Source organism: Tamandua tetradactyla, chromosome X (genome assembly GCF_023851605.1).
Source record: "Tamandua tetradactyla isolate mTamTet1 chromosome X, mTamTet1.pri, whole genome shotgun sequence".
Lineage (NCBI taxonomy): Eukaryota > Metazoa > Chordata > Mammalia > Pilosa > Myrmecophagidae > Tamandua > Tamandua tetradactyla.
This window is the reverse complement of record NC_135353.1, coordinates 95,375,344-95,397,902: the sequence shown is the minus strand read 5'-3', so window position 1 is coordinate 95,397,902 and position 22,559 is coordinate 95,375,344. Positions and strand designations below refer to the sequence as shown.

The 22,559-nt window shown below is 43.1% G+C and overlaps 1 protein-coding gene across 1 annotated transcript in view; it reads right to left on the bottom strand.

The window, feature by feature from the left end:
* Positions 1–18,218, bottom strand: part of NEXMIF (neurite extension and migration factor) — a 244,269-nt gene extending 226,051 nt beyond the window's left edge. The window contains exon 1 of the mRNA XM_077145395.1: positions 18,122–18,218. The gene's annotated coding sequence lies outside the window, so the exon portion shown is untranslated. The remainder of the gene's footprint in view (positions 1–18,121) is intronic.
* Positions 18,219–22,559: the final 4,341 nt, after the last annotated feature.

Below are 22,559 nucleotides of genomic sequence, written 5' to 3'. Positions count from 1 at the left end.
ATCTTGTATATACCATTTCCATTTTACAATAGAGTGCTGCTGCGCACGCCTAACTTTATGGCTTGGTGGGTCAGACAACACCCAGCTCATGACAGGCAACTCAGGTCTCATGGTAACTTTGTGGCTCATGGTTAAGCATTCAGTCTCTCCTAGGGCCCAGTAGCAGGCTAATAGCTGTTTCTCAAAAGGAGAGTAGTTATCTGCAGCAGATAGCAAGGCTTTACTCAGAAATCTTAAGGGTCTGCATTGTGATTCTCCTATAGGGACCTACCAAAGGTTTCAAACAGGATCTCTATTTTCCACTGACACTTCCAGTACCTTTGGAGCTGCTGGATCATATGGTCCAAGTGGCAAAGCAGCTTATACAGCAGCCTGGACCTGTCTCAGGGCCTCCTCTTGTTCAGGTCCCCACTCAAAATCAGATGCTCTTCTGGTCACTCAATAAATGGGCCAGAATAGCACATCCAGATGAGGAATATGTCGTCACAATCCAGAGACCAACTAGGCATTATACCTCTCTTTTGGTCATAAGAGGGGCCAGATGCAGCAACTTATCCTTCACCTTAGAAGAGATATCTTGACATGCCCCACACCACCAGCCACCTAGAAATTTCACAGAGGTGGAAGGCCCCTGTATTTTTGTTGGATTTATCTCCCATACTCGGACACACAAATGCCTTACCAATAAGTCTACAGTAGTTGCTACTTCCTGCTCACTAGGTCCAATCAACATGATATCATCAATATAATGGACGAGTGTGATATCTTGTGGGAGGAAGAAACGATCAAGGTCCTTGCAGACAAGATTATGACATAGGGCTAGCGAGTTGCTATATCCCTGAGGTAAGGACAGTAAAAGTATATTGCTGACCTTGCCAGCTGAATGCAAAGTGTTTCTGGTGGTCTTTACTAACAGCTATTGAGAAAAAACGTTTTCCAGATCAATAGCTGCATAGATGTATTGATTTGCTCAAGCAATAATACCACGTCTGGAATAGCAGCTGCATTTGGAGTCAAGACCTGGTTGAGTTTATGATAATCCACTGTCATCCTCCAAGAGCCATCTGTTTTCTGTACAGACCAAATAGAAGAGTTGAATGGGGACATGTTGGGAATCATCATCCTTGCATCCTTCAAGTCCTTAAAACTAGCACTTATCTCTACAATCTTTCCAGGAATCTGGTATTGCTTCTGATTTACTATTTTGCTGGGTGGGGGAAGTTCTAGTGGCTTCCACTTAGTCTTTCCTGCCATAATAGCTCTCACTCCATGAGTCAGAGTACCAATGTGGGGATCCTACCAGTTGCTCATTATGTCTGTTCCAATCATGCATTCTGGAACTGGGGAAATAACTACAGAATGGGTCCAGGGGCCCAGTGGACCCACTATGAGACAGGCTTGAACTAAAACTCCATTGATCACTTGACTTCCATTAGCCCCCACTCTAACTGGCGGATCAGAGTGACATTTTGGGTCCCCTGGAATTAATGTCACTTTTGAACCAGTGTCTAATAATCCCCCAAATATTTGATCATTTCTTTTTCCCCACTGCACAATTTCCCGGTTAAAAGGCTGCCAATCTCCTTGCGGAAGGCTTGGAAGAAGATTAGCAGTATAAATTTGTGGCAGTGTAACCGGGTCCTCCCCCAAAGAGACCTGCCTTCCCCTCATTCAAGGGGCTCTGGGTCTGTAAACTGTCCCAAGTCTGGAAATTGATTAAGGGGCCATAACTCTTTGATCTGTAATTCAATGTAGATTTCTGCTCACTTGACCTAGAACTCTTTTGCTTATACAGCTCAAACAAGAATTTTGTAGCCTGCCCATTTATTGTACTTCTAGGTACCCTATGATTCACTAGCCAACACCACAAGTCTCTGCATGTCAGATTATTCTGACTGCTGTTTTGTCCATTATGATAGCCATGTCCACCTTGTGTTTGGCAATTAAGTACTGCCACCTGGCTTCTGCCAACTGGGGATCCAATCATCCTCATTGTATTTAAGGATTCCAGCTCAGTGACAGCAGTTCCTACAGTAATATCTGGCCTACAGAGAAGTGCAACTGCAGAGCTCTTCAGGGATGATGGAGCTAGTTTCACAAATTTATTTCTCACAGTTCTGGTAAAAGGTGCATCCTCTGGACATTGCTGGGGTGTATGAGCAGCCTTTCCATGATAAATCCACTCTAACATTCCAGTCTCTCTAAGGCTCTGGATCCCCTCATCTACATTATACCAGGGCAGTTCTGGCATTTCAGTCTTTGGCCCATGTTTCATCCAACCATCCAAACAAACCATTAATGTCTTTTCTAACCCCTTAAACTATAACACTAAATGCAGAATCTCTGCCTAGTCGGCCCATATCAATAAATTCAGCCTAATCCAGCTTTATATTCCTCCCACCATTATCCCACACCCTTAAAATCCATTGCCACACATACTCTCCTGATTTCTGTGTATATAAATTTGAAAACTCATGCAGTTCTTTTGGGGTATGACATATCTCCTCATGGGTGACACACTTTGTACCTCACCTTTTGGGACTTATTAGGATTTTAGCCTAGCTATAGGTCTGGAAGAAATGAGGGATGGTGGGGTGGGTCATGAAAAGAATTAGAAGTATCTTCCAAGCCAATTGCTTCAGGGCATTCGTTTGCAGTTTCATCTGGTGAAACAGGATTTAGTCACTCCATAGCTAATCCCTTCCAGTGGAGGTCGAGTGGCCATCTCCTCAGGGCAAGTTGGAGGTGGGACAACTATGCCCTAAGGGAAGACTATTTCAGGCTTATCTAGAAAATACTCAGCACGATCTAGGGTTTTTAACTCTCCACCGCCATCATTATCAATCCATATGTCACCATCCCATTTTTCAGGGTCCCACTCCTTTCCAATCAATGCCCTCACTCTAATGGCAGACACCATGCAGGGTTGAGATTTCAGTTTATGTTGTAAAGTTGCTACCCTAACAGTGAGACTCTGTCTGATTTTCAGAGATCTCAAGTCTGCAGCTACAGGAAATAAGATTTTCCTTCAGGGCACACATAGAAACTTTTACATCTGTCATACAGTGTGCAAGCTTCTCATTTGAAGCCTTCAGCTATCCCTTTCCCTCATCAATGTATACAGTGTACCTAACAACAACCAGCCAACATCTCTATACCTCCTATTTCCACAAAACTCTGTAAAGGTGTCAAAAAACATTATCCCCCAGAGCCCGGCTTCATATAAAAAAGTATTAGTAGATTCCAATGGTGATATTTTGACTATCTCCTTTGTCAGCTCACCCCATGGATTGGCAGTGTCATTCTGATTACAGGAAACAGAGTCTTTAGTGCCTTTGAGTCTAGTCAGAGTAGAAAACCAATTGTAAAAACCCATTTTTAAGATTCTGTTTCTTAAGAACACTCCCAGTACCAAGGTTTGTAGGGCAAGCCACAAGTTGGCAGCTCCAAAGAAAGTCCTCAATGAACTCTCAGGAGAGGCTGGCTGGGCAACTGCAGGGATGTAAGAGTCCAAGATCTACAGGGCAGGCCACAAGATGGCAGCTCCAATGAAGGTCCTCAATGAACCCTCAGGAGAGGCTGGCCGGCTGAAGCAGGAAGAGTGACTGCCTCATCTGAATCCTCCTTAAAAGCCTTCCAGTGATTAGACTGTAGAAGACACTTCCCTTAGCTGATTGCAAATGCCATCAACTGTGGATGCCTCCAACATGGTCATGATTTAAGTCCATGAATGTCCTTATAGCAAAAGACAGGCCAGCGCTTGCCTGACCAGACAACTGGGCACCATCACCTGGCCAAGTTGGCACATGATCTTCACTATGACACCATGGAATAAAAAGGAAAAACTACTTATTTGACTCTCACTCAAGGGCATTATGATGAGTGAAGAAAACCAACATGTAAAATTCCAGTTTTATGACATTCTTAAAATGACAAAATTACAGAGATAGGAAACAGATTAGTGATTGCCAAGGGTTAGGGATGGTGAGGATAGGGGAGTGAGTGTGAGTATAAGCACTATAAAGGGATGGCATGAGAGAGAACATTGTGAAGATGGGAGATGGAATAGCTCTTTTTATAGATTGCGGTGATGATTACACAAATGTACACATGACAAAATGACAGAACTATACATACCCATTGTTCCAATGTCAGGTTCTTAATTTTGATATTATAATATAGTTATATAAGATACAACCATTGAAGGAAACTGGGTGAAGAACCTCTCTTTCTTGCAACCTCCTGTGAATCTATAAATATTTAAAAATAAAATGTTAAAAACAAGATCAAGCCACTGTATAGGCAGTAATGGCCTCTCCAAAGGTGCCCACGTTCTTATCTCTGAATCTATGAGTACATTAGGTTACATGGTACAAGGGGAATTAAGGTTGCAGATGGAATTAAGGTTGTAAATCAGCTAACCTTGAGATGGGGAGAGTATCCTGGATTGTCCATCAAGGTAGGCCCAATGAAATCACAAGTGTACTTATAAGTGAAAGAGGGAGATAGAAGAGTTAGAGTTAGAGAAGGAGTTGTGACAATGGAATCAAGATTGAAGTGCTGCAATGCTAGGAATCAATCTGCCATTGCTGGCTTTGAAGATGCATGGAGGCCATGAGCTAAGGAATATGGTCAGCTTCTAGAAGCTGGAAAAGAAAAGGAAATGGAGTTTCCCCTAGAGCCTCAAGAAAGGAATGCAGCTCAAATCACATCTTGATTTTAGCACTGTGAGACCACTGCAGATTCCTAAACTCCAGAACTGTATGAATAAATTTACAATGGTTTAAACCATGAAGATTTTGGTAATCTGTTACAGAAGCCATAGAAAACTAATATAGCTACTGAATTAGTCAGGGTGCTCTGGAGAAACAGAACCAACAGGAGACATCTGTAAATATGAGATTTACAAAGGTGTCTCATGCAACTATTGAAATGGAAGAGTCCAAAATCCATAAGGCAGGCTGTGAAGCTGGTGGCTCTGATGAAGGCTATTGATAAACTTCACAGGAGAGGCTCACTGGTCTCTCTTTTTCCTTAAAAGCCTTCAACTGATTGGATTATCCTGTTTGTGGGAGATGTGCCCTTAGATGACTGCAGATGTAATCAGACACACCTGCAATCAACTGACTGATGATTTAATAAACCAGCCTTCTGTCTTATCAACTAGCCATGAAATATCCTTGCAGCAACAGTCAGGCCAGTGCTTGCTTGACCAGACAACTGGGCATCACCACCTGGCCAAGTTGACACCAGAACCTAACCATCACAGTCCACCCATTGTCAACTTGACATCTACACATCTCACCTTGAAATATGCATAATTTCAAAATAGAACAAAATAACAGATATATGTTTCACCTAACAATACTCAACTGTCCTGCATACAACCGTAAAATGCACTACATCTCTCCAGAATAGGGTGCAAGTCCTTAGGTAACATTCATGCTTCAACTTCATTGCCTATGACTTAAATACGAAAACATGAAAACCCTAAATTATGTCATATGATAAGAGGAAAATAAGATACTTGCTTATGTACAAATAAAAATATACTCATAACAAAACAGGGAGGAAATATTCACACCATAACATACTCATTTCTGTAACTGGTCACGTGGTCACAGTTCATATCTATCACTACCTTCTTCCACTACCCATTCCATAATCCCTTTACACTCAGCAAGCACTTCAGCTGGCTGCTGTCTTTGACAGGTGGGGTGACCCATACCTTTATTCCTGAAGTTTCTGGGTCATTGGTAGTCCTGCCTGGATGGGGTTGATACACTTTTGTATTGATTTTAAACACAGGGCATGGTAGTACTAAGAGATACCCTAGGGGATCTCCTGTATTCCGGGAAAACTTTCTTTACCTCCATTGTATAGGCAGTCTTATTTCCTCTTGAGAGTCAGGCTCAATCACCTCAGACAAAACAGTAATCCCCTGTATTGCGTATTGTTAGAGGCACTAGAAGCCCAAAGTGGCCAGGTGACAGTCATAACTTTGAGTTCAATGGAATTATTGTTGTATCTCCTAGTAGGAGCATTCCCCCTTTTGGAAGTAAGACCTGTAGACCAGCAGAGTTTAAGATTTCAGGGACAGGAAACAAAAACTTTTCTAGTGGATCACTAGGGATGACAGTGGTTGCTGCCACTCCTATTCCCACTCCTTGATTCCTGGACCCGTGAATCCTAGCTATGAGAGAAACAGCACCATACAGTGGAAACTGATTCAGAGCATACACAGTCTCCTAGAGAACACTGCTCCAGCCCTGCAAGGCATTGTCACCTAGTTGGCACCATAATTGGGTCTTCAAGAGCCATTCCTCCATTCTATCAACCCAGCTGCCTCTGGGTGATGGGGAACATGGTAAGACCAGAGAGTTCCATGAGCATGTGCCCATTCCTGCACTTCATTTGCTGTGAAGTGGGTTCCTTGATCAGAAGCAATGCTCTGTGAAATACCATGACAGTGGATAGGACATTCGGTAAGTCCAAATACGGTAGTTTTTACAGAAGCACGGCATGTAGGGAATGTAAACACATATCCGGAGTATGTGTCTTCTCTATTCGAGTTAGAACAAATCATTGCTCCTTCCATGATGGAAGTGGTCGAATATAATCAACCTGCCACCATGTAGCAAGCTGATCACCTCAGGGAATGGTACCATATTGGGACTGAGTGTGTGTCTCAGCTGCTAGCAGATTGGGCACTCTGAAGTGGCCATAAACAGGTTGGCTTTGGTAAATGGAAGTCCATGTTGCTGAGCCCATGCATAACTTCCATCCATATAACCATGACCATTTTGTTCATGAGCCCATTGGGCAGTGGCAGGAGTGGCTGGGTAAAGAGGATGATTTTTATCCACAGAACAGGCCATCTTATCCACTTGATTATTAAAACTTTTCTCTGCTGAAGTCACCCTGTGGTGAGCATTCACATAGGACACAAATATCTTCAAGTTCTTTGCCCACTCAGAAAGGTCCATCCACATACCTTTTTCCCAGACCTCCTTGTCACCAATTTCCCAATCATGCTCCTTCCAAGTCCTGACTATCCAACCAAACTATTAGTAACAGTGATGACTCTGTATACAAACACACCTCTGGACAGTTTTCCTTGCAAGCAAAATGGACAACCAGGTGCACTGCTCCAAGTTCTGCCCACGAGGAGGATTTTCTCTCACCATTGTCCTTTAAGCACATCCTAGAAATGGGTTGTAGTGCTGCAGCTGTCCACTTCCAGCTGGTACTTGCATATCATGCAGAACAATCTGTAAATCAGGCCAAAGTTTTCTCTTCCTCAGTCAATTGAGTCTAAGGAACTCCCCAAAAGGCCATAGCTCTGGGCTGGGAAAGAGAAGGTAATATGACACAGGTGGGGGTCATGGGTATTTGGGCCACTTCCTCATGTAACTTACTTGTGCCTTTAGGACCTGCTCGAGCCCTATCTATGATATAACATTTCCCTTTTATGATGGAGTGCTGCAGTACAAGCTCAACTTTGTGGCTTGGTGGGTCAGACAATACCCAGCTCATGACAGGCAACTCAGGTCTCATGGTAACTTAGTGGCCCATGATTAAGCATTCAGTCTCTAATAAGGCCCAGTGGCAGGCTGAAAGCTGTTTCTCAAAAAAAGCATAGTTATCTGCAGAGGATGGTAAGGCTTTATTCCAAAATCTTAAGGGTCTGGGTTGTGATTCTCTTGTAGGAGCCTGTCAAAGGTCCCAGACAGCAACCTTTTTTGCCACTGATAATTCCAGTACCATTGGATCCTGCTGGATCATATGGCCCAGTAGCAGAGTAGCTTGCACAGCAGCCTGGACTTGTCACAAAGTTGCCTCTTATTCCGGTGCCACCTAAAAATTAGCAGCTTTTCTGATCCCTCGGTAAATGGGCTGGAGTAGCAACATATTGAAGAATATGTTGTCTCCAAAATCCAAAGATGCCAACTAGGCATTGTGCTTCTTTTTTGGTCATAGGAGGGGCCAGATGCAACAGCTTATCCTTTACCTTAGAAGGGATATCACAACATGCCCCACACTACTGGATACCTAAAAATTTCACTAGGCTGAAGTCCCCTGTATTTTTGTTGTATTTAGCTCCCATTCCCTGACACACAAATACCTTACCAATAAGTCTAGGGTAGTTGTTACTTTTTGCTTACCAGGTCCAATAAACATGAATCATCAATATAATGGACCAGTGTGATGTCTTATGGGAGGGAGAAATGATCAAGTTCCCTACAGGTCATCCCCTGTGGGGATTCTGCCAGTTACTGAGTATTTTGATTCCAATTATGCATTCTGGAACTGGGAAAATGACCACAGAATGCTCCTGAGACCCACTGAACCCACTGTGAAATGGACTTGAGCTAAAACTCCATCAATCACTTGACCTCCATAAGCCCCTACTCTGACTGGTAGACCAGAGTGACATTTTGGTTCCCCTGGAATTAATGGTTACTTCTGAGCTAGGGTCTAATAATCCCTGAAATATCTGATCATTTCCTTTTCCCCAATGAACAGCCACCCTGGTAAAAGGTCAAAGATTTCCTTGGGAAAGGCTGAAAGGAAATTTAACACTGTAAATTGTTGGCAGTGTAACAAGGTCCTTTCCCAAGGGTACCCAGCTCTTCCTCATTCAAAGGGCTCTGGGTCTGTAAACTCTCTCAAGTCTGGGAACCTATTAAGGGACAGTGACTCTGTGTCTGTAATTCAACTTACAGTTCTGTTCACTTGACCTAGAATTCTTCTGCTTATATAGCTGAAACAAGAACTTAGTAGATTACCCATCTATTTTACTTTAAGTACCCCCCATCTACTAGCCAATGCCACAAGTCTCTCTCTGCAAGTCACATAATTTTGACTGCTGCTTTGAGTCTGCTGTCCATTATGGTGGCTCCACCCACCTTGTCTACGGTGATTAACTGTCACCACATGGCTTCTATGAACTCAGGATATGCTCATCCCCAATGTGTTTAAGGATTCTAGCTCAGTGACAGCAGTTCCCACAGTAATATCTGCCCTACAGATAAGGGCAACTACAGAGCTCTTCAGGGATGATGGAGCAAATCTCACGAATTTATTTCTCGAGGTTCTGGTGAAAGATGTACCCTCTGGACATTCCTGGGGTGTGAAAGTAGGTCTTCCATGATAAACCCACTCTAACATTCCAATCTCTCTAAACCTCTGTATCCCTTCATCTACATTATACCAGGGAAGTTCTGGCATTTCAACCTCAGGTAATGTCAACCACGTTTCGATCCATGTTTTCAGGCAACTATCCAAGCAAACTATTAATGCCCTTTCTAACCCCTCATGCCAAAACATTGAGCACAGAATTTCTGCTTAGTGGGCCCATATCGATAAATTCAGCTTGATCCACCTTTGTATTCCTTCCACCATTATTCCACACCCTTAAAATCCATTTCTGGATTTCTGTCTATATAAATTGGAAAACTCATGCAGTTCTTTTGGACTATAGCATACCTCCGCTTGGGTCACACTTTGTATCTCACCTTTCGGGGCCTGTTGGGACTACAGTCTAGTTATAGGTCTTGAAGAAAAGAGAGTGGGTGGGGGGTGGGTCATGAAAAGAAATAGAAGTGTCTTTCAAGTCAATTACCCCAGGGCATTCCGTTGCAATTTCATCTGGTGAAACAGGATTAATAGCTCCAGATAGATGAATGAGGCTGCTTCCCCAGGGGAGGTGGTTAAAAGTTTAGCAGGCAGCAAAGGATTAATCTCTTAAGGTGGAGGTTGGATGACAGACTCCTCTGGGCAGACTAGAGGCTGGGAAGGTGCTTCCTCAAGGCAAGCTGGAGACTGAGTACCTGTTTCCTCAGGACAGTACATTACAGATTGATCTAGCAAAGGTTCACCAGATTCCAGGGATTCCTTGTCCACACTGCCATCATTACCAAGTCATATGTCTCCTTCCCAAGTTTTAGGATTCCTATTCTTTTCTAATCAAAGCTATTACTTTAACAGCATACACCAAGAAAGATTGAGATTTTACTTTAGTTTGTAAATCTGCTACATACACAATGAGGCTCTGTGTCTGGTTTTCAGAAATCTCCAGTCAGCGACCACAGGAAATGAGATTTTCTTATAGTGCACACATTGCAACTTTACATCTTTCATACAGCATTTGAGTTGCAAATTTGAAGCCTTCAGCTCATCCCTTTCCCTCCTAACTGAATTCAGCATATCTAACAACAATTCATTATACCTCTTAATTCAACTAAAGTCCGATAAAGTGTGAAAACCACTCTCACCCAGAGCCTGCCTTGTATAAGCATATAATTAGTAGAATCAAATAGTGAATTTTGTGTATCTCTCATGCCAACTCACCCCATGGACTGTCACTGCCATCTTGATTACTGGAAACACAGTCATTAGTGCCTCTGAGTCTAATCAGAGTAGAAAACCAATTGTAAAAATCCATTTTAAGATTATGTTTCTCAAGAACCACTCGTGGTACCAAACTGTATTAGTCAGATTTCTCTAGAGGTACAGAACCAACAGGAGATATCTATAAATATGAGATTTATAAAGGTGTCTCATGCAACTGTTGGAATGGAAGAGTCCAAAATTTGTAAGTCAGGCTGTGAAGCTGGCAGCTCCAACAAAGGGTCTCGATGAACTTCACAGGAGAGGCTCACTGGCTGAAGAAGCAGAGAAAAAGCTTCTCTTCTTCCTTAAAAGTCTTCAACTGATTGGATTATCCTGTTTGTGGGAGATGTGCCCTTAGCTGACCGCAGGTGTAATCAACCACAGCTGCAATCAAGTGACTGATGATTTAACAAACCAGTCTTCCAACTTATCAACCAGCCACGAAATATCCTTACAGCAATGCTCAGACCAGTGCTTGCCTGACCAGACAAATGGCCTCCTTGACACCAGAACCTAACCATCACATCCACTAAATAGGGGTTAAAAACTAACCTACTCTAAGATGAACAAATGGCTTTTTTGCAGAATACATTTAATTCATTAGACAGAAGTCAATACTCTGTACTATAACCATAAGGCAATGGTCAAGATATCATGTCTAATGCTATTTGCAATCCAACATCACCAATGAAAGCAATGATAAAGATCTTGCGTAAGAATTTCAGGGAAAGGAAACATGTCATCCCCCATTAATTGGGGTCTGCTAAGTCAATACAGAAGTAAGAACAGAAGATTCTACACCAGAGGAGCTAGAAATCTGTCTCAACCCAGCTAGAGATACTTATTTGCCAAGGGACTTCCTGCTGTTTTAGGAAACCATGCCTATCTATAAGGTATCTATACTTATTTGCCAATGGGGAGAATGTGGAAAGAATAGTAAAATGCACTGAATTAGAAAAAGGGTGGAGTAAATCAATGAACATGGTAAAAATATCCAGCCAAGAACAAAGCTAATTTCCTATAAAACAGGATGATACATTTTAATTTTGTTCTCTGGCTTTAGTATCCCAGTGCTTAGTGCAGAGTAGATGTTCAATAAATGTTCAATAAATGTTTGCTGAATTGAATTAGGAACGATCATGAATGGACCTTTCTACCTTACAATTCTATTAACCCTCATACTATGCCATATTCCAAACTGTTAAGACAAGAAGGAAAGAAATGGGTAATACACATTTATTCATGGATAGGATTGGTTCTACCACCCTAATGAAAGGTGCAGATGTGGTATATATTCACGTTTGCAAAGCTTAGGGAGTCTTGCTTTTAAGGTATAATTTTAGCTCTCTAGGATGAAATCTAGGAACTCTCTACAAGATGATTAATACTCCAAAAGGCCCCACAGGTCTCAAGAGATTCTCATAAACATGACTGGACACCATCGACCTCTCTGACTCTATTATCACACCCAAAGATCAGTACTAGAAAGAGTCCCCTATTTTTGTCAGGTCCTTGGCTAAGAGGGGGAGGGTTAAAAGGGAGGGGGAGAAAGAGATGGGGATTTTACTGAATATGTTTTATATATTAATGATGGACTTGTGGGAGGTGAGTGCTATAAAGTCAATTTTTAAGAATCTGAGAGTTAAGTCAAGGATCTGGGGAAGCTAGTCTTGATCTGTTTTTGGCGAGAACAGTAATTTCAAGGGAGTATGAGTGACTTTTTTTCATAATAAAAATTCCCATCAGAGCTAATCATAAAAATGCTCATAACCAGTAGCTGCAGGCTATAGACCACAAATTTACTAATAACATGTTTTCTTAAGAGTAATTTTCATGGCTTCCATTTCAAGCTACCCTGACCTTGACACTCATGCAACAGGAATTCTGTAACTGGGAAAAGGTTAGTGCAGAGGTTTTAAACTCAAAACACATGGTTGGACTTCTTGAAACTGTGTGTAAGTGTTATATATGTGCAAATGTGCACTTTCCTAAAGAAAATATTCTTGGATTTCATCAACTTGGACTACATCACAGGGGTTCATGCCATAAAAAGGTCAGGGATCACTGGGCTAGATAGTGATGGTCCAGACCACTTTTTCTATTCCCCTACTTAGTAAAGAAGCATGTCTTCAAAAGTGTGTTCCACTGATTTAGTAACTAAAATAACAGTGGAACTCTGTTTGGGACAGTTGCTGAGACTTGGTCTCTGGGTTAATAAATCACGTGTGTCTGGAATAACATGACAAATACTGGGAAGAGGGCAGAAAGATTTTAGCAGCACCACCAAATTTAGGTTTCTCCAATAGACAGGTTAAAAAAAGATTACTACTGACATTCTGACTCAAATTCACACCAGATTTCACTTTTAGGGTCATTTCCCTGTCACTTCACCAGCTCCTGAACAATTTCTCAAACCCAAGATAAAGCTGATATATGATCAGGAAATGTGGACTCATTTTAACATTGGCCTAAGTAAAGCCTAAGAAGGGGAATCTTAAACATTTGCAAAAGCAAATCTAAATGGCTCCACATTTTCTTCATCTACATTATTTTTTTCCCATGGCATTAAGAAGGAATAGTGGTTTGACAACTGAGGAACTTAAAAACGTAAGACTGGGGGGAAAGGAAGGGGAAAGAGAAAGAGAGAGAAAGACACCAAAGATGTGTTATTTTCTTGTGGGAAATTTACTTTGAATGGTCTGGCAGTACTCTAGATCATGGGTCACCAAACTTTTCTGCAAAGAGCCAGATAATAGATATTATGGACTTTGTGGGCCATACAGTCTCTGTTACAGCTACCCAACTCTGCTGTTGTAACACGAAAGCAGCCAGAGATAATATGTAAATGAATGAATCTGGCTGTGTTCCAATAGAACTTTATTTACAAAAACAGACGGCATGTCAGATTTACCCCATGGAGTCTAGTTTCCTTTGACCCCTCCTCTAGATCAGTGAAAGACAATCACTGATACTTAGACTGGAAGACAGTTTAAAAGATCATCTTGTCCATTGCAGAAAAGGCGTATGGAAGAATAATATAAAGGAAAAAAAGGCAGACCACATGCAAACTATTCTGGACAGGGTTGCCTGTGCAGTTCTCAAATATTCTGAAAAAATTCACACTTCCCTTGGCACCACTCTTGTCTCACAACTATCATGGTCAGAATGTTCTTTCTAAGCCAAAATGCCTCCTGATTAAGTTTATTACCTCCTACAGGTCTTCCATGAAAATAAGAGCAGCCACTCTCTAGCATGTGGATAGCACCTCTTTGTACGTGTAGAGTGTGCATCTGTGATCTAAATACACACTTGCAATTTGGAGGGAAGTCTTTGGACCCAATTCTGTTCAGCCCAAAGCCTGAATCATTGCTCAGGCTTTTCTGCTCCAGGAAGATCTCTTAGCTAGAAAAAGGATAGATTGAGCTGAGCTAAGGGAATACGACATCCACAAAGCTCATTATCTTCCCCCAGTTTTGAACATATAACCACCTCCCCAAATCCAGAAGTATAAATTGATTCAAAAGTAGCTTATAGTTAGAGTGACCATAGAAATTTTTGTCCAAACCAAGACATTTCTGGGATTGAAATAATTATGTCAGAACAACAGGTGTAAACTGGACATATGGTCATCCTACTTATGGCCTTCCACAGAGGAAATGCTTTAATTTCGCCCAATAAAAGGAAACTATGTGCCTGTTCTTGATAAAGGATTATTTGGCACTATTTTAAGCAGTCAGGCCTATGGTATCATGATCTCTAGCTTTTAACCCCTCTCAGGATATAAATTAGGAGCAGGTTCTTGCTTAGGCTAATTACGTAACACTTGAAATAAGCTACTGAGGGCAAGATGCTATAATTTTTTATGGGGGTTTGGGGTGCTTGAAAAAGCAGCAGATGATTATTTGCATCAAAATGATCTTAATGTGGATGGATAAAATGACCTATGACATGTCCTTTGTAAAAATAAAAATTGTGTTCATATTAGTTGATGCTGAATGCTTCAGTTCTTCTTCCACCAGAAAACAAGGGAGGGAAAGACATCAGGTCACAGAACTTATCTAAAGACAAATACACTATAAAGAGCACACTTCCTAGCAGAGGCCTGCAAATTACTGTGGGCAATGAAGGACTGGATGGAAGAGACAAAGACAGTCATCACCTCTAACCTGCAGCTGGCCTAGAGAGAAGGCCCTACCATCACTAAAGGGCCGCCTCTGCTCTCCCTCCAGTTTCCTGGCTGACCTTATCCCAGACCTGATTTCACAAGGTTCGTGATGGGCTTACTGTTACCATGGTTCAATGTTGTGTGCGAAGAGAAGAATATATATCTCTACCTAAAAATAATTATTTTGGACAATAGAAAAGGTCTGAAGTTAAAAGTAGCCCCAATTGATTTGGTCTCATCCAGTGCTTTTTGTTTTGTTTTCAAGCAGCTCTGGAGAAGTGGAAAGCCAACTAGTTCTTTGTGTCTAGTCTTATGAACTTAGGTTTCAAAAGATGCTTTCCAGTGGAAAAATTGTCAGTTAGGGAGCTGATGGGTGACTTTTCAGAGGAGATAAAAAGAATTAAAAAATACCTAAACCTGGAAATCTCTAGGATAAGAAAAGCAGGGAAGCCAGATGACCTATTATCCCCCTAGTCTATCACTTGTGTTGGTCCTTCTCTTTTTTTGCTTGCTTACTGTGAGCAGGAACACTTAAACAATGCATGTGCCACCAGATAAAGAAGTTTAAAGATAATGTAACAAAGTCAGAGGCCAATTAGAATCTCTTTTTTCTTTCCTTACTACGGGATTTAGGGGAAAAGCTTATTCACTAGACCTGGACTTAGGAACAGAGAAACTAAAGTCAGTGCTTTTTTAGCTAGGCCAGTACCTCTTCTAAGCAAACACTTCAGTGAGACCTGGATCTCCAGAATGATTGTGCCAGGATCCATAAGCACATCTTCACAGGTTTTCAATCAGTGCTTATCATTTTTTTCATCTCTCTTCTCCCACCTCCTCAACACAGGCAACCCCACCACATTTTTAGGTCCCTCTGGTATAGGAGTAAGCTCACAGGTAATGAGAAGATAGTGCAAAAGAAAAAAGGAGAAGAGAGATTCCGAGTAGGAAAACAAAGATCATGCATCAGATTTCGATAGTTGTTTGACTTTGGCAAGAAAGTGTTATAACTTGCTTGTGTGTGTGTATGTGTGTATCTGTGTATTTAAAAGGCATTGATGCATGGAAGATTTATTCACTGATCAGGTTGATTTATTTAACAGACTCAACATATGTCAAATTTTACCATGTGCTTACATAATTGTTATCCATTTATCAGAGCTGTTATTTAGCCAAATATTTGTTTTAAAAGTATTTCCCTTTAAATGACTTTCTCTAGCCCAATGCACAATCAACTCATGGTTCATTTTAATTATGTTCTGACAAGAGCTATTTGGTGAAGGTCTATGAAATCTAATCTTTCAATGCTAATTCATCTTTACCCAAAGTCTACTCATTTTTTCCTAGCAATCAATTTCTTGTTGAAAGGACATCATAGGGGAAAATTTTTAAATATGTACAATATCCTTTCATTTTATGGTATGCACTTCTGATTTCCATAAAAAGCAGTTTCCCAACATATTGCTAACACTGTTAGCTTAAAAAATCTATCTGAAAGGACAAAAGAACGTGATTTTTTTTTTGAGTGTGAGTATGTAGTCTGTGGGGGAAGAACCAGACGGAGATTTAGATAGAAGTAAATCGTCGAATTTCTAGTGTTATAAATTTTAGTCCAATAACCTTACCCCATTTGAACACACACATGCACAAAAAAATTTTACATTTCAACTCAAATGCATGCAATCTATCTAGGTTCTGTGGGAAGTAGAATATTGGATGGCATTTCCAAAAAACAAAAATGTCGACTCACTAACTGCCAGGGCTCATTTGAGTTCCTCTCTTGTAAATATGCCGTTTGCAAAGCAAGAGGTTCATTTTGACCTCCCAGCTCAAGGAGTGTGGGGACTAGGAAAGAAGTCTGGGGAGGCGGAAGGGAATCCCACCACAATACAAGTAAATCTTTGACCTAGTAAGCAAATACTCTTTTGTTTTTATTGCTAGGTAAAATGTACAAGTCTTCCAGAAATTAGACACTGTAATAAAAATCTACCATCCCAAATTTAAACTGCTCACTAGACAGATGGTTAATTATATTCACAGCCACATATTTCACTGGGATAGAGTTTCAGACACTCAGCCAGTTTTATTTGATTAGCCAGTTTCCTAGTTAATATGTAAAATGACAGTTATTTAGGGCTTTTTTTGTTCCCTTCTAAAAATGTATTATAAATAAGTGTAAAGACTTCTCAGACATGAGAACGTCATTGCCGTAAATAAGACATTTGGTCATGTGTTACCCTATGTGTAAAAGATTTAAGGGGCATTCACCCCCCAAAACCCCAAATGTCTCTCGTAGTTCAGAGAAGACCACCGGAACATTTTTTCTCATAAAGCAAAACATTTCAGGAACTATCAACACACTCTGTTCCTCCACCAAAGACAAACGAAGGGATACTCAAATACCAGGCTAAAGTGCTTTAGATGATTTTTGAAAACAGTTCTGCCAACCGTATACACAAATCATGTCTTGGTATAACAAGTCTAGAATATGGACCGTTAGGAAAAGGCCACATAGCTAAATGTACTGCTATGTATGCACATAATCCAATAGTATGCTGGAAGCCAATACCCACAGGCGAAACATTAAGCCCACTTATTCCAAAATGCAACTAAAAGCTCGACCAAAATCAAGGGTGCTGGCGTCGAAATAGAGATGCCAATTTTTTTTTTAACTTCGAATAAGATAGAAAACCTTGCGCGGGTGATTCGGTTCCTCACGAATCAGACAGACAGAAGCAGTCATGCCGAAACCGCTGGATTCCTCAGAACAGCGGCAACTCAAGCGGCGCGTTTCCCACACTTTTCAGGAGCGGGGTCCCGCTCCCGGTATTGGCTTACGGCCTCCCCGCCTCACAGGGTGTATGGCATCCGAGTGGACGTGTGCTGCAGGGTGCGGCAAGGAGATGCTTGAGAAGCCGCGCAGTAAAGCGTCAATTGGACTGCCTCTGAGAGAGGGAAGGGGCCTCAGGCCAATTTCCGCTAAGGTGACAAGCTGGGCGAGGCTCAGTAGCGCCCCCAATTTGCCCTCCTGCGGCTCTGGTCGGATGGCTTGTGCTCCGCAGGCGCTCAGTGGGCTATAGGGCCGCCCTGCGTGCCGAGGAAGCACCAGCGACGCGGCTTCGCACCTTTGCGGCTTTGGCCCAAGTCTGCTCTCACCGAAGCGTGCTGTGCCCGTGCCCCATTCCCTAGGCAGACTCATGGGCACCAGCCCGCAGGGAGGCGGCACTCTGCCTGTTACCGCTGCCTAGCTGTGTGCGTGTACGCGTGGCGGCTCTGGCCCGCTCGCTGCTTCCCCTCCCCCCGCCCCCCGCGCAAGCATAGAGGCCTTTCCTAGATTGCAGTGCCTGGCAGGGCGCGTTGTGATTTCTCGCGCTCGTGGCCTCTTTTCCTCATGTACAGACACATATGCACGCCATTCTCACGCAGACGTCCTCCCCTCCGTTTTCCCTTCCTCCTCTTTTCGCTCGGCTTCCTCCCATTCGTTCCACCTCAGCCGCTGCCACCCCTAGCCAGTGTGGGATACGGCGAGAAGGCCGGGATCTGGAAGGCAGCAATCGTACTCACCTCACAGGTCGATTTCCGCGGAGCACGTCGCCGGGCTCAGGCTGAGGGCGCTGGACCTGGCGTGGCCGCAGTCAAGGCTGGCCTGCCGCCGTCGCTGCAGCTGCTCGAGCTGCTGCCGCCGCCGCTGCTGCTACTACTGCCGCCGCCGCCGCCGCCACTGCCTCAGCTCCATGCGCCGGGCCGCCAGGTGGACGCGCCTCTCTCCCTCGTTAGCTCCCTTAAGCTCCTCCGCGGCCGCGCTAGATGGAGTCAGCACTGTCGGGCTCTGGTCCTGAAACTCTGCGCCCAGCTGCTTGCAGGGTCGGTGCTTAGATGCACCGCAGCTTGCTTGGGCTGGGGCTACCTTAAGAGAGGGCTGCGCGCGCGGTTCCTGGAGCCGGCTCAGCGCAGCGGCTGTGGCAGTCCGCGGGAAGGAGAGCAGGAGGGCGGCTGCTACTGCCGCTGTGCTGTTAAAGCTATTGCTAAATGCTGCTACTGCCGCTACCGCTAATGCTGTTGCTGCTGATGATGCTACTGGTTTTCCTTCCCGGGTTCTCACCCTGCCTCGTTCCCCCTCCCCCCTTTCTCCTCCTCCTCCTCCCCCTTCTCCTCCCTCCGCCGCTTTTCTCAGAGCCTCTACGGGCGCTGCCTCGCCTCCTCCTTTCCCTGAGCTACCTCTGCCCATTCAAAAAGGTTCCCAGAGTGGGGCTGCCTCGGCTGCCACCATCGCTGTTGCCCCTGCCATTGTTTCCTACAACGTGGCTGTTCTTGCTGGACGCTTTCCCCCCTCTAACCCCCTCCCCATCACAACCCTCCCTTTCCTTCTCGGTCTCTCCTTAACCCTCTCTACGGTCCCTTCCCCATGTGCCCCCTCCCACGCTGTCCGTCCATCCCTCCCTCCCCTCAGGCGCCCGGGAGCGCGCACCGCGCGGCCACCTGTCATAAAGGGCGCGCACCCCCCCTTTCCCCACCCCGCCCCCCACTCGCATTCTTGCAGCCCGCCCAGTCCACCGCGCCACTGGAGAGTTCTTTCCTGGGCAGACACGCAACCGGACACCACTCTCCCACGCCCCCTAGGGCAGTTGTGTTTGCTGAGAGGGGCGTTCTGAAGTTCGGGAAAGAATATTTTGAATGGCTTCTTTCACCAAGCATGTAGCCATTCAATCTCAGCCTACCCTAATTTCAGGGCCTAGGGTTGGATGAAGGACCATTCCCTAGTGAATTGGAGATGCATGTTGTTTGGAATAAGAAAAGAGAGAAGGAAACCTGAATATGGTCAAGGAGGAAATGGCATTTGCCTGATTGCTGTCATTGAGAAATCCCTTAGGTGGCCATTTCCCTTCAGGATTCCTGGGAATCCATCAATAGACAGCAAGGGATTCCAGACTAACTTGAGAGGAACCGTTTAGCACTTGGGAGCCCTGGGGGTAAAGTTGGAACCTCGGCCCTTGAGCCTCAACCAATAGGAGCCAGAGCGAGATGGAAAGGATGGTGCTAGAACTGAAGGGTAAAACTAGCTGCCTTGTGTGCACTTGCTCCAGCAAGCCATTGCCAAAGCATAGCTTCTCCAGTCAGGCAGGGAAAGAATCGCAGCCTCCTTTTGCTATCTAGGCTCAGGTTTTGAGACCTGATATGTGCAACTTCTCACCATTACCATCAACAGAGCCTCTGGGTCTCTTGTTCCTCCTTTACCCCAGAAATAGCCCCAGGGGCTCCCTGGCAAAATACAGGAGACAAATAATCCAGATATCCCATTGCCAAAAAGGTTTGGGTTACCTTATTGAGTTTGAGGCACTATTTCATGGGTCTTCATCCCTTAGCCAGAGAGAATCCTTCTGGGCACAGGGAGCACTTTTACAGATCCTCACCTCTGTGCCATTTTTTCTGCCATTCCACCTGCTTAGAATGCTTTTATCCTTTCCCACTGTCATTTTATATATATGAAACTACTGCTCATAATTAATAGCTCATCCTTTAAAAATCACTAATATTTACTGGGTCCCTACTATGTGCCAGACAACGTGCTAAGCAATTTGCATAAATACTTTTATTTAATACTCATAACAAACAAAATTTCATTGCCTCCATTTTAAGGATGAGGAAACTGAACCACAAGAAAAGTTATGTATACATATGTTGAGAATAGGCATAAAGTCTTATTTAATCTCTGTATCTGTCAGGCTATGATGGTTTGGCATTACGTATCCCCAAAAAACATATTCTTAAACTTAATCCATTGCTGTGGGTGTGAACCATTGTAACTAGGACTTTTTGATGAGGTTACTTCACTTAAGCTGTGACCCAACCTTAATTCTATTACTCGAATCCTTTATTAGTAGTATGAAATTCAGACAGACAAAGTCATGGGAAGCAAGAAGCTGAAAGTCAACAGAACACAGAAGAGAAGGGAGAGGCCAGGAGTGACCACCATATGCATTGCCATGTGAAAAAGGAGCCCCGGACCAAGGAGCATTGGCAGCCAGTCTCAGAACACCAGTCTTTGGGAAGAAAGCATCGCCTTGATTATGGCTTTATTTGGACTTTTTCATAGCTTCAAAACTGTGAGCTAATAAATTCCCATTGTTTAAGCCAGTACATTACATGGTATTTGCTAGAGCAGCTAAGGAAACTAAAACACAGGTACTGTGAAAATATATTTGCATTTTTCAGGCACTGGGAAAAAGAAAAAGAAAAATGAAATTTGGTTTCTGCCCCCCCCCCCCAAAAAAAAAGGTGAACTAGGTACCCCACTACTGGTTGGATCTCAATGGCCAGAATGAATTGCTCTTTTCCATTGTTGGGCAACATGTTATTTGTCACCTGTATTAGCCACTTATGCTCTCTCTATCTCTTTTTTTTGCATGGATGGGCACCAGGAATTGAACACGGTCTCTGGCATGGCAGGCGAGAAATCTGCCTGCTGAGCCACCGTAGCCCACCCATGTTCTCTTCCTTTTAAAAGTTAGTTATCTGGTGGGCAGTGCGATAGTGGCCCAGTGGCAGAATTCTCACCTGCCATGCCAAAGACCCAGGTTCGATTCCTGGGTGCCTGCCCATGTGAAAAAAAAAAGAGTAAATTTGTGTGACATCAGTGTTTTGTGAGATTGTTTGTATCCAACAGGAGAATAACATGGCCTACCTGTGTGAGTGGCAGGCTATCTTCCAAATGGCTGCTTTTTTTCCTTTCTCATTTTTAACTATTTAGCTCCACTTATTAGTTGTATGGCTTTAGTCAAGTAATGTTTCTCTGAGCTTCACTTTCCTCAGGTATAATTGAGGAAAATTGGATTAAACATCAGGAGATTATATATATCTTTAGAACAGGGCTTGCCACATTGAACAGTGACTGTTATCCGTGTCAATCTTCTTCAACAGACCATTACAGCATGAATTACATAGTGATATAGTTATTTGTTGGTACTTTCTCCCTTGCTGGACTGTGAACTCCTTGAGGGTAAGGACATTGTCTATTGTCACAGTGAAAACAGCTAAATTTTATTGAGTGCTTTCATTGTGCCAAGCACTTTTTAGCACTGTAGTTATTCCAAGAAAACCTGAGTCCTCATCCCCACCTAAAGGCCTGGGTGTCCTCTGTGCTTCCATAGTACCTGTATTTACCTTAATTATTACAATTAGTACATAATAATGACACTATGTGTCTTCTTCCTATACTAGACTATTATGGAAAGGAGAGTAGATTAGCTTTGGTGTCCATGTCTAAGCACAGTACACAGCACAACTGAGGCACTCAATATAAAAGCACTGATTAGATTTTCATTACATTCTTTGCATTGTCTAGGATGGAACTCAGGTCTAAATAGCTCTCTTAACCCCCATCATCCATTTCCCTGGGGTTTTATTAACTAAAAAAGTAACAAAGGATCTCTTATAGAGTGGTCATCCCTGCAAGGTGGATCCAAAGGAGAGAATCACTGTAAGACTTCAATACAAACAGGTGTCATTTGGGAACAACTGGCCCCTACTATTTAACAACCAATGGTAGCATGTCCATTGATGCAAAGAGGAATAATGAAGGAGTATGAAACTAGGATCTAGAATCCTGAGTTTTGACCTTAATTCTGTCATAGACTGTATGATGTTCAGCAAGTCATTGAATCTCTCTTATCTTCGGTTTCAACATGGAGGAAATAGAGAGTATATTTTCTTTATTCACTAAGTAAAATAGAGCTTGATGACAAAAATTAAAGAGATTTTATTGGAATTCCTCTTTGGGAAAAATATTTAACCCCTCCATTTCTTCCACGTTACATGCCTGAATGATTCTCAGCCTCTGGAACTAGGCATCCAAAATGGCCCAGCCCTTCAGATGTCAACCAAGGGCCAAGGATGTTTTCAGCCTGCCATATCCCTTCCTAACAGTCCTACAACTCAGCCTATTTCCAATGAAGGGAGCTATGGTGTTTGGAAATTTCAGGGGGATAAGAGATGTCATGATCCT